Here is a 12,537-nt window from a genome sequence, read left to right on the forward strand (position 1 = left end):
CCTATGGGTTCGAGAACAATGTAGACATGACCGAGACACGTCTCCGGTCAATAACCAATAGCGGGACCTGGATGCCCATATTGGCTCCTACATATTCTACGAAGATCTTTATCGGTCAGACCGCATAACAACATACGTTGTTCCCTTTGTCATCGGTATGTTACTTGCCCGAGATTCGATCATCGGTATTCCAATACCTAGTTCAATCTCATTACCGGCAAGTCTCTTTACTCGTTCCGTAATACATCATCTCACAACTAACTCATTAGTTGCAATGCTTGCAAGGCTTATGCGATGTGCATTACCGAGAGGGCCCAGAGATACCTCTCCGACAATCGGAGCGACAAATCCTAATCTCGAAATACGCCAACCCAACATCTACCTTTGGAGACACCTGTAATGCTCCTTTATAATCACCCAGTTACGTTGTGATGTTTGGTAGCACCCAAAGTGTTCTCCGGTAAACGGGAGTTGCATAATCTCATAGTCATAGGAACATGTATAAGTCATGAAGAAAGCAATACCAACATACTAAACGATCGGGTGCTAAGCTAATGGAATGGGTCATGTCAATCAGATCATTCAACTAATGATGTGACCTCGTTAATCAAATAACAACACTTTGTTCATGGTTAGGAAACATAACCATCTTTGATTAACGAGCTAGTCAAGTAGAGGCATACTAGTGACACTAAGTTTGTCTATGTATTCACACATGTATTATGTTTCCGGTTAATACAATTCTAGCATGAATAATAAACATTTATCATGATATAAGGAAATAAATAATAACTTTATTATTGCCTCTAGGGCATATTTCCTTCACTTTCTTCTTCTCCTCTTCTTTTTCTTCTTTTTTCTTCTTCTTATTTATTTCTCCTCTTCTTCCTCTCCTCTTCTTCTCATTTCTTCCTCTTCTTATTTTCCTTTTTCCTCTCATTCTTTTTCTTCTTTTTCCTTCTTAATATCACTTAGCAACTTTTGCAACGATAGGAAATGTTCAAATAGAAAATTTAGAAAAAAAGTAAATGTTTTGCCTAATGCATTGCTCATATGAATATACAAACATTTGCATATTCTACAATAATTAATATCACCAAAAAAATCTATGAACAGAAAAAAATCCTAACTTTTCTAAAAATCTATCTTTTGCATATATACACAGAGAACATATACATACATATATACATTTTTTTGCATACATGAACATACATGAACGTACGGGGTCACCAAGGTAGAGTTCTGTAGAAGTGTGTAGTGTTCTTGAGACCAAGAATATCCGTCCCTGCATATTATTGAGTCCCCTCCAAGCGTGCCTTTTCCAGTCAGTCTCCCCTCATACCGTGATTTAGGGAGACCTATCTTCTTAAGGCCAGGAATGAACTCAAAACAAAACCCAATGACATCCTCTGTTTGATGGCCCATGGAGATGCTTCCTTCTGGCCTAGCGCGGTTACAGACATATTTCTTTAGGACTCCCATGAACCTCTCAGAGGGGAACATATTGTGTAGAAACACGGGCCCCAGAATGACAATCTCGTCGACTAGATGAACTAGGACGTGTGTCATGATATTGAAGAAGGATGGTGGGAACACCAGCTCGAAACTGATAAGATATTGCACCACATCACTCCTTAGCCTTGGTACGATTTCTGGATCGATCACCTTCTAAGAGATTGCATTGAGGAATGCTCATAGCTTCACAATGGCTAATCAGACGTTTTCCGATAGAAGCCCCCTCAATGCAACCGGAAGTAGTTGCGTCATAATCACGTGGCAGTCATGAGACTTTAGGTTCTGGAACTTTTTCTCTGGCATATTTATTATTCCCTTTATATTCGACGAGAAGCCAGTCGGGACCTTCATACTGAGCAGGCATTCAAAGAAGATTTCTTTCTCTTCTTTCGTAAGAGCGTAGCTGGCAGGACCTTCATACTGCTTCGGAGGCATGCCGTCTTTTTCGTGCAAACGTTGCAGGTCCTCCCGTGTCTCAGGTGTATCTTTTGTCTTCCCATACACGCCCAAGAAGCGTAGAAGGTTCATGCAAAGGTTCTTCGTCACGTGCATCATGTCGATTGAAGAGCAGACCTCTCGGTCTTTCCAGTAGGGTAGGTACCAAAATATAGATTTCTTCTTCCACATGGGTGCGTGTTCCTCAGCGTCATTCGGAACAGCTAGTCCGCCGGGACCCTTTCCAAAGATTACGTGTAAATCATTGACCATAGCAAGTACGTGATCACCGATACACATGGCGGGCTTCTTCCGGTGATCTGCCTCGCCTTTGAAATGCTTGCCTTTCTTTCGACATTGATGGTTGGTCAGAAGAAATCGACGATGGCCCAGGTACACATTCTTCCTGCATTTGTCTAGGTATATACTTTCAGTTTCATCTAAACAGTGCGTGCATGCGTGGTATCCCTTGTTTGTCTGTCCTGAAAGGTTACTGAGAGTGGGCCAATCATTAATGGTTACAAACAGCAACGCGTGCAGGTTAAATTCCTCCTGTTTGTGCTCATCCCACGTACGTACACCGTTTCCATTCCACAGCTATAAAAGTTCTTCAACTAATGGCCTTAGGTACACATCAATGTCGTTGCCGGGTTGCTTAGGGCCTTGGATGAGAACTGGCATCATAATGAACTTCCGCTTCATGCACATCCAAGAAGGAAGGTTATACATACATAGAGTCATGGGCTAGGTGCTGTGATTGCTGCTCTGCTCCCCGAAAGGATTAATACCATCCACGCTTAAACCAAACCATACGTTCCTTGGGTCACTGTGACGCCCCCGATTCAATCGTACACTAATCATGCACGCAAATGTGTACGATCAAGATCAGGGACTCACGGGAAGATATCACAACACAACTCTACAAATAAAATAAGTCATACAAGCATCATAATACAAGCCAGGGGCCTCGAGGGCTCGAATACAAGTGCTCGATCATAGACGAGTCAGCGGAAGCAACAATATCTGAGTACAGACATAAGTTAAACAAGTTGCCTTAAGAAGGCTAGCACAAACTGGGATACAGATCGAAAGAGGCGCAGGCCTCCTGCCTGGGATCCTCCTAACTACTCCTGGTCGTCGTCAGCGGCTGCACGTAGTAGTAGGCACCTCCAGTGTAGTAGGATCATCGTCGACGGTGGCGTCTGGCTCCAGGGCTCCAGCATCTGGTTGCGACAACCAGGTAGAAGGGAAAGGGGAAAAGAGGGAGAAAAGCAACCGTGAGTACTCATCCAAAGTACTCGCAAGCAAGGAGCTACACTACATATGCATGGGTATATGTGTAAGGAGGCCATATCAGTGGACTGAACTGCAGAATGCCAGAATAAGAGGGGGATAGCTAATCCTGTCGAAGACTACGCTTCTGGCAGCCTCCGTCTTGCAGCATGTAGAAGAGAGTAGATTGAGTCCTCCAAGTAGCATCCTCAAGTAGCATCTCCAAGTAGCATCTCATAGTATAATCCTACCCGGCGATCCTCTCCTCGTTGCCCTGCGGAAAAGCGATCACCGGGTTGTCTGTGGAACTTGGAAGGGTGTGTTTTATTAAGTATCCGGTTCTAGTTGTCATAAGGTCAAGGTACAACTCCAAGTCGTCCTGTTACCGAAGATCACGGCTATTCGAATAGATTAACTTCCCTGCAGGGGTGCACCACATAGCCCAACACGCTCGATCCCATTTGGCCGGACACACTTTCCTGGGTCATGCCCGGCCTCGGAAGATCAACACGTCGCAGCCCCACCTAGGCACAACAGAGAGGCCAGCACGCCGGTCTAAACCTAAGCGCACAGGGGTCTGGGCCCATCGCCCATAGCACACCTGCACGTTGCGTGGGCGGCCGGAAGCAGAACTAGCCCCCTTAATACAAGAGCAGGCTTACGTTCCAATCCGGCGCGCGCCGCTCCGTCGCTGACGTCTGAAGTGCTTCGGCTGATACCACGACGTCGGGATACCCATAACTACTCCCACGTAGATGGTTAGTGCGTATAGGCTCGTAGCCAGACTCAGATCAAATACCAAGATCTCGTTAAGCGTGTTAAGTATCCGCGAACGCCGAACAGGGCCAGGCCCACCTGTCTCCTAGGTGGTCTCAACCTGCCCTGTCGCTCCGCCACAAAGTAACAGTCGAGGGCCGTCGGGAACCCAGGCCCACCTCTACCGGGATGGAGCCACCTGTCCTTTCAGCCCCCTCGTCAGAATCACTTGCGGGTACTCAATGAGCTGACCCGACTTTAGTCACCATCTGTATAGTATGTATGTATGTATAGTATATACCCGTGATCACCTCCCAAGTGATCACGGCCCGATAGTATAGCAAGGCAGACTGACAAGAATGTAGGGCCAATGATGATAAACTAGCATCCTATACTAAGCATTTAGGATTGCAGGTAAGGTATCAACAGATGTAGCGACAATGTCAGGCTATGCATCAGAATAGGATTAACGAAAGCAGTAACATGCTACACTACTCTAATGCAAGCAGTATAGAGGAGAATAGGCGATATCTGGTGATCAAGGGGGGGGGCTTGCCTGGTTGCTCAGACAAGGAGGGGTCGTCGGTGACGTAGTCGTACTCGGTGGCATCAGCGTCGGTCTCGTAGTCTACCGGAGAGAAGAGGGGGAAGAAATAATGAATACAGAGCAAACAAAGCATCACAAAATATAACAAGGCAATACGCGGTGTTCGGTGTGCCCTAACACGGTAGTAGGTGATACCGGTGAAGGGGGGAAAACCCCGGGAAAGTATTCCCGGTGTTTCGTGTTTTCGGGCAGAGGAGCCGGAGGGGGAAAGTTGCGGGTTCGATAGGTTAGGGGTGTGTGGCGGACGAACGGACCGCGTATCCGGATTCGTCTCGTCGTTCTGAACAACTTTCATGTTGAAAATATTTTAATCCGAGTTACGGATTAAAAGATATGATTTTTAAAGATTTTAACAATTTCTGGAATTTAATTATTTATTTAATTAATTCGAAAAAATGTATTTATGACGTCAGCATGATGTCATGCTGACGTCAGCAGTCAACAGGGGTTGACTGAGTCAACCCGACAGGTGGGTCCCGTTCGTCATTGACTGTTTAGTCAAATTAATGTTTAGCTAATCTAATCACTGTTTAATTAAACTAATTAGTTAATTAGGTTAATCTAATTATGATTAATTAACTTAATTAATTCCTTAATTAATTAATTAATTTAATTATTATTTATTTATTTAATATCTTTTTTTAATTCTTTTTTCTTTTTTTTTTATAAAACCGCTCTGGGGCTGGGGTGTGGGACCCCACATGTCATAGGCCTAAGTGCCTTAGCGGGCGCACGGTTACGGGCGCCGGGTGGGTCGGGCGACGAGCGCCAGCCCGACGAGGCGCCGCGGGGCAGCGGGCGTGCGGCCTGGCTCCGACGACCGGAGCAGGGCGGCGCGGTTGGCTGAGAGGATCGCCGCAGCGGACGGCTGACGTAGCGGGAGTGGGATGAGGCGTCGGACGACGACGGCGCCCCGGGCAGACGCGGCCAGGAGCCGCAGGGCAGAGACGGCGGTGGGAGTCGGCAGCAGGGGCGACGGGCGTCGTGGCTACGGCTGGATGGCGCGGGTCGCGCGCGCGGGGGCGCACGGGAGCGCGTGGGCGCGCGCTGGGTCGAGCGGGGGCGAACGGGGTGCGGGCACGGTGACGTGCAACAGAGAGGGGAGAAGAGGAGAGGGAGGCCGTGGAGCACGTCCCCGTGCTCGGTGGCGGGGGAAGGGGGGCGGCCGGAGCCGGCGACGGGGGAGGGGGGGCGGTGGTGGCGCTCGGGAGGAGGACGAGGGGAGAGAGGGGATCCACGGGGAGGGGGGGAAGAGCTCACGGGGGGGGGGGCAGGGTCTCTGAGGCGTGCTCGGAGACGGTCGGGGGCGAACGATGAGGAGGAGGGCGGGGAGGCGGCCGTCCGGCGTCGCGGATCCGGCGAGGTGGGGTGGGGGTCGAGGCGGCGGGGTCCAGGTGGCGGCGCGGGCTTCGGACGACAACGAGCGATGGGGGCACGGCGTCGGGGTCGAGGCGATGGGGAAGTGGGGCGCTGGTGTCGCGCGGGGGGGGGGGGAGGCAGTTCGTCCCTGATCCAGATCGGATCGGGAGGCGAGAGGAGGGGGAAGAGCGACTGGGGGGATCGGGAGGAGTGGGGGGGTTAGGTGCGGTTGGGCCCTAGGGTTCCACGGGGGGGAGGTTAAGCAGGCGTGGCTGGGCCAGTCGGGGTGGGCTGGCCGGCTGAGGTGGGATGGGCCGAGGCCCATGCGGAGCTGGGGTCTCCTTTTCTCTCCTCGCCCCTTTTTTTTGTTTCATTTCATTTCTGTTTTTATTTATTCGTTCCTGTTTTATCTTAGTTACATTTTATTCTAGTTTTAGTAAAATATACACTTAGCATCTAAATTAGTATCTCAACTTAAGTCCATAGTCACAAAAGTCTAGTCCCCAAATAGCTTAGTTTGAAATTTTATTAACTATAAAAGGTATTTAAATATTCGTTTTTGCTACTGTTTTAATTAATATAGTGCACTTAAATACTTTACAGAAGTGTGGTTCCTTCAGCAATATTTAGTATGGAATATTTGCCACAACCCGAACATTTTTGTTTTATTGTTTTGAAAACTTTTGTTGTGTGTTTTTATTTTAAATTTTGAACTGGGTCTCATACTGACGCGAGTTTATCAACAGTAACCGAGGGGACGTGGCATCATTAGCGATGGTTCACTGTAGCTTAACTATCCGGGCGTCACAATTCTCCTCCACTACAAGAAATCTCGTCCCGAGATTTAAGAGGGGTCTAAGGGGGAAACGTTTGGTTACGAAATTCTAACAAATCTTCTCGGTCTTGGTTGCTCCTCTCAAAGTGGTCGATCCATTATATTGATGTCTTCATTTTTCTGCTTCAGGTCATCAAGATGAAGTCGATATCCTTTCTTTGGGGGTTCCATCGTACTTACGAAAGAATAAGGGGGTGGGCATACAGGGAGAACGAACCTCTGCAAGGTTAACTATCTGGTCGATAATATCGGGGAAGGTGGCGGAAAGTAACTCTCGAATTGAAACTTAACGAATTATCGAGAGCAAAGTAAGAAAGTACCACGAGAAGTTCCAAGCGGGTAGGTAATCGTTCGATGCCTGTTACAAGGCGTGAAAGGGGTTCAGAGCAACGGGAATAAGCATTGCGTCTGATACCAGAATAGATCACTAGGAAGGTGGCTCGTGATCTTTCATACGAAGCCAAGCGTGCGGGTTAGCTTTAGGAACAGGGGTGCAGGAGATTCAGGTTTTGATCCTGTGGAACTGTGGGTTATGGGCCCACCATGTGGGTTAAACGTTGAGAGAGCGGTGACATCTTGCACGGTTATGACAGCAAGGCATGCCAGAGAATAACCTGTCAGTTATGTCGGTAACAACGTCGATACCAAGGGCGAGGGACGAAGAGAACCATTTTCCTGCTCGTTGAACGAGGCGGACCAATAGGCAAAGTTCTCGTCCATCGGCGGCTACCGGAATGTCATCAACAATAGTATCAGGGTTACACCAGACAAGATGGTACACCGAGGTGTTTACTTGAGCAGGGATATTACTGCTTATATTATATAGATCACAATAAGGTTTAAACAAACCAATGGAAGGAAAATATGATCATCAGATTAAACAGAACAATGGAAAGGAAAATATGTTTAAACACATATTTCGAGGGTATATCCTTCCCAAGGACAAGCAAAGCAAGATATCCATGACAGGATATAAAGTAGAAAACCATTTAGGAAAGGGGGGAGGAATCTCATGATATTACTCATACAACGGTGTTAGGATAATTGATAATTAAAATATAGCATCGTGCTTCAAACGTGCCTGTTGAAAATCGGAGTACCATTGACATGCTTCGAGATAGCAGTGACATGGTCTTCAGGTGAAGATCAGACTTTGGAAACACGAAGGATCCATCAAGAATAACTTGTAGAATAAGTCTTACAATTTCCTCATGGATGAATGGATAACCTTGCTGAAAAGGAATCTATAATGATAGGTCCTCCAGCCGGGGGGGGGGGGTGCTAGGCATGACATCATGTTACCGGGTCATCAAAGGATCAACGTCATAACTCTTGGAAAGTTGTCCCAACCATCATACCTGACCGAGATTCAGATCCGATTGGTGTCAGGATACCTGAGACTCAGGATGTCCGAGAAGAAAAGGCGCAACACAAATCGTTGAAATGGCATTGCAAGCTTCTCAGGAAATGAACTATGGGAGCGGGTTTCTAAAGCAATAGTTCACCATTAAACCAAGGAGAGGACAAGGAGGCGTCTGGTGAACTCAACGGCAATTCACCGATATTCCCAAAAGATGGATTTCCACCATTAGGTGAACAAGGAGATAACATTGTCAGATCAAAAGATATAAGGAAGTATGCTCGAGGAAAACATACACAATTAAACATTGGTTGAAAGGTGCGCCCGAAATGTGGATTGGGTTGCACGACCAATGTCAGAATGGTGATTTAATTAGCGAAGGACTTAGAATGAACTATCGATCATTAACTTCAAAGCAATAGGGTTGCTAGAAGTGCATAATCCAAACAACACCGTTCACTTGTGGGTACCCCGGTTGGAATCAACACGAGGACCAAGAAAGAATGGTGATGGTGAGAAGTATCATTATAGCAAGAATTCTTAAGAGGTGGAGCAATCCTCACAACATTCTTAACATCAAAGATGGTAATACTCCGCGGTAGAATATAACATAAGTTGGATAGCAAGGAACTCAAGGTATAACAACAAACATGAACAAGCTTGTGTTGGTGGGAAGGCAATAAAGTGGTCGATGATAATACAATTCATCGAGGCAAGGATGGTATTTCTTATCATGAATCCAATTGATATCCTGGATGAGCTCAGAATGTTGATGATCACGACACCTTTGTCGCGAGAGTTCATGAAGATGTAATCGATCGGTGACGACATCAAGTCAAGTAATGATGAAGTGAAAGGTTATTGGAACCAAGGGTACGACACAAACTCGAAACCAAGCTTGTTGTTCAAGGCGAAATGATATGACGATGAGGATCGACGTAAGGTTAGTTCATCGTCGAAATTGGTGCTCCGAGAATAAGGACCAGGTAGCACAGTTAGAATCGTCACGACAATGATATAGCCAAACAGGCTAGGAATGGCGTGATCGGGTACAAACTCGTACTTATAGAAGCTTACTGAAGAGTTGTTGAACCGAAGAGCGGACTCGGTTCAGTTATCGGTGTCTTTGAGTGTTCAATAACTCAGAGCCCGCGAAAAATTGGAATCAGTGGGAAGGTAGCACTTGATGAAGAACTCATAAAAAGTTATGCAGTTCCATGATAATCTCGAGATACCAGGGGGGTAATACTCGACACAAGATCAAAGTAAAGGTTGGACTGGTGTATTGATCCATAGAAGACAATTGTTTTAACTTGTCCGAGAAATGAGATCAAAGAAGAACAATCATGGTCGGAACCACGGTTGCAAAAGGCCAGATCCTAGATATAAGATGAACTTATACCAAGGGAATAATTGATTTTAAAGAAGCTTCAATGATAAGATCTACATCGTGTCCATGGGCATGAACACAAGTTCAAGGTCGACTCCCACTTCTCCAATGCATAACCTTTCATTCACTTCTCACGTTCGATGAAGTTGCAGTGTTGAAATTTTATCTGGTGAAGCACCAGAAGAGTATGACTCGTGAAAACTTTCGGGTTCACACGGTTTAGAGAAGGCATATGTTCAACCCATAGGGGCTTCTTAGAAACATATACCACAAGTTTCAAGAGTAAATAACACAAGCCCGAAAGCAGAGCATGGTTGGCCAAGCAGAGGATACAACTTAACAAGGCATTATGTATCAGGGGAAGAACTCACAAGGTGATCAAATGTGAAGGACACTGTCGGATAACAATCCAACAAAGGACTTGATGGTCCACAAAGGATCTGATACGAGTATCGGTACTCAACTAGAGGAAGAAGAATGCAAGGAGATCAGATTATAGAAACAACTGACTAACTCAATTGTCAAATGCAAAGGAATTATGATTTCCAATTCAAGGGATCAGAAGCAATGCTCTGATTAGGGATGGATAAGTTGAATAGCCTTAGGGTACAATCAACGACAATTGGATTGGTCGAGAACCAATTCCAGTTAAAAGAATGGCAGCTTAGCCGGAGAAGTAATTTATAAGGATCAATGATGATTGCGTGCATTCGCAAACATATTGAGTCAGCAGACTCAAAATGATAATGACAAGGAATGTCATTAAGACTACGAGACTTATGGGATTAACCATAATGCGAGCAAGCAAGAATTTCAAGAGCCAAAGGCTCCAGAGGATTTTCGGAAGATCGAATAGTATTTTGAAGACTTTTGTGAAACTCATGAACAACTGGGGATGAGCGGATACTCGGCAAGCGCGAGTAATTATCCGTAGGGGTATTCATGCAGCAAGGAACTGCAGGGCAGTAAGTGCAAAGTATTTTCGGAACAGTAAAGAAACTTCGGGGTATCTTGTAATAACAAGATCAATGGGGGATGATCGTATGAATGGCAAGTGTAAGTAGTTATCCATACGGATTTATCGGTGGTCAGGAATAGCAAAAGTGATGGGCACAAAGTCTCGAGAGCACATCGTAGAGTATCTTCGGAATCTTCTGGTGCAGCAGGCGGTCATCGGTAACAAGTGGCTCTCCGGGAGAAAGTACTTGCGAGAACCTAAAGTTAGTTTTGTTTTTTAGCAAAAATCGTTTAACCCGAATAGAAGAGGGTTCAGAATCCCAGAGTAAAGGTCGAGGAATAAAAGATCCTAATACCTCCCGATGGCGACGTGGGCCCATGGGCCACACAGCCATGTTAGTAAAAGTTTTTCAACGACTAGACTCGACTTCGGCCAAGGAGTTGGAAAGGGGGATTCCTACAGGCAGTCGGCTCTGATACCAACTTGTGACGCCCCCGATTCAATCGTACACTAATCATGCACGCAAATGTGTACGATCAAGATCAGGGACTCACGGGAAGATATCACAACACAACTCTACAAATAAAATAAGTCATACAAGCATCATAATACAAGCCAGGGGCCTCGAGGGCTCGAATACAAGTGCTCGATCATAGACGAGTCAGCGGAAGCAACAATATCTGAGTACAGACATAAGTTAAACAAGTTTGCCTTAAGAAGGCTAGCACAAACTGGGATACAGATCGAAAGAGGTGCAGGCCTCCTGCCTGGGATCCTCCTAACTACTCCTGGTCGTCGTCAGCGGGCTGCACGTAGTAGTAGGCACCTCCAGTGTAGTAGGATCGTCGTCGACGGTGGCGTCTGGCTCCAGGGCTCCAGCATCTGGTTGCGACAACCAGGTAGAAGGGAAAGGGGAAAAGAGGGAGAAAAGCAACCGTGAGTACTCATCCAAAGTACTCGCAAGCAAGGAGCTACACTACATATGCATGGGTATATGTGTAAGGAGGCCATATCAGTGGACTGAACTGCAGAATGCCAGAATAAGAGGGGGATAGCTAATCCTGTCGAAGACTACGCTTCTGGCAGCCTCCGTCTTGCAGCATGTAGAAGAGAGTAGATTGAAGTCCTCCAAGTAGCATCTCCAAGTAGCATCTCCAAGTAGCATCGCATAGCATAATCCTACCCGGCGATCCTCTCCTCGTCGCCCTGAGGAAAAGCGATCACCGGGTTGTCTGTGGAACTTGGAAGGGTGTGTTTTATTAAGTATCCGGTTCTAGTTGTCATAAGGTCAAGGTACAACTCCAAGTCGTCCTGTTACCGAAGATCACGGCTATTCGAATAGATTAACTTCCCTGCAGGGGTGCACCACATAGCCCAACACGCTCGATCCCATTTGGCCGGACACACTTTCCTGGGTCATGCCCGGCCTCGGAAGATCAACACGTCGCAGCCCCACCTAGGCACAACAGAGAGGCCAGCACGCCGGTCTAAACCTAAGCGCACAGGGGTCTGGGCCCATCGCCCATAGCACACCTGCACGTTGCGTGGGCGGCCGGAAGCAGAACTAGCCCCTAATAAGAGCAGGCTTACGTTCCAATCCGGCGCGCGCCGCTCCGTCGCTGACGTCTGAAGTGCTTCGGCTGATACCACGACGTCGGGATACCCATAACTACTCCCACGTAGATGGTTAGTGCGTATAGGCTCGTAGCCAGACTCAGATCAAATACCAAGATCTCGTTAAGCGTGTTAAGTATCCGCGAACGCCGAACAGGGCCAGGCCCACCTGTCTCCTAGGTGGTCTCAACCTGCCCTGTCGCTCCGCCACAAAGTAACAGTCGAGGGCCGTCGGGAACCCAGGCCCACCTCTACCGGGATGGAGCCACCTGTCCTTTCAGCCCCCTCGTCAGAATCACTTGCGGGTACTCAATGAGCTGACCCGACTTTAGTCACCATCTGTATAGTATGTATGTATGTATAGTATATACCCGTGATCACCTCCCAAGTGATCACGGCCCGATAGTATAGCAAGGCAGACTGACAAGAATGTAGG

This window comes from Triticum aestivum, chromosome 1A (assembly GCF_018294505.1).
Source record: "Triticum aestivum cultivar Chinese Spring chromosome 1A, IWGSC CS RefSeq v2.1, whole genome shotgun sequence".
In the NCBI taxonomy this organism is placed as follows: domain Eukaryota; kingdom Viridiplantae; phylum Streptophyta; class Magnoliopsida; order Poales; family Poaceae; genus Triticum; species Triticum aestivum.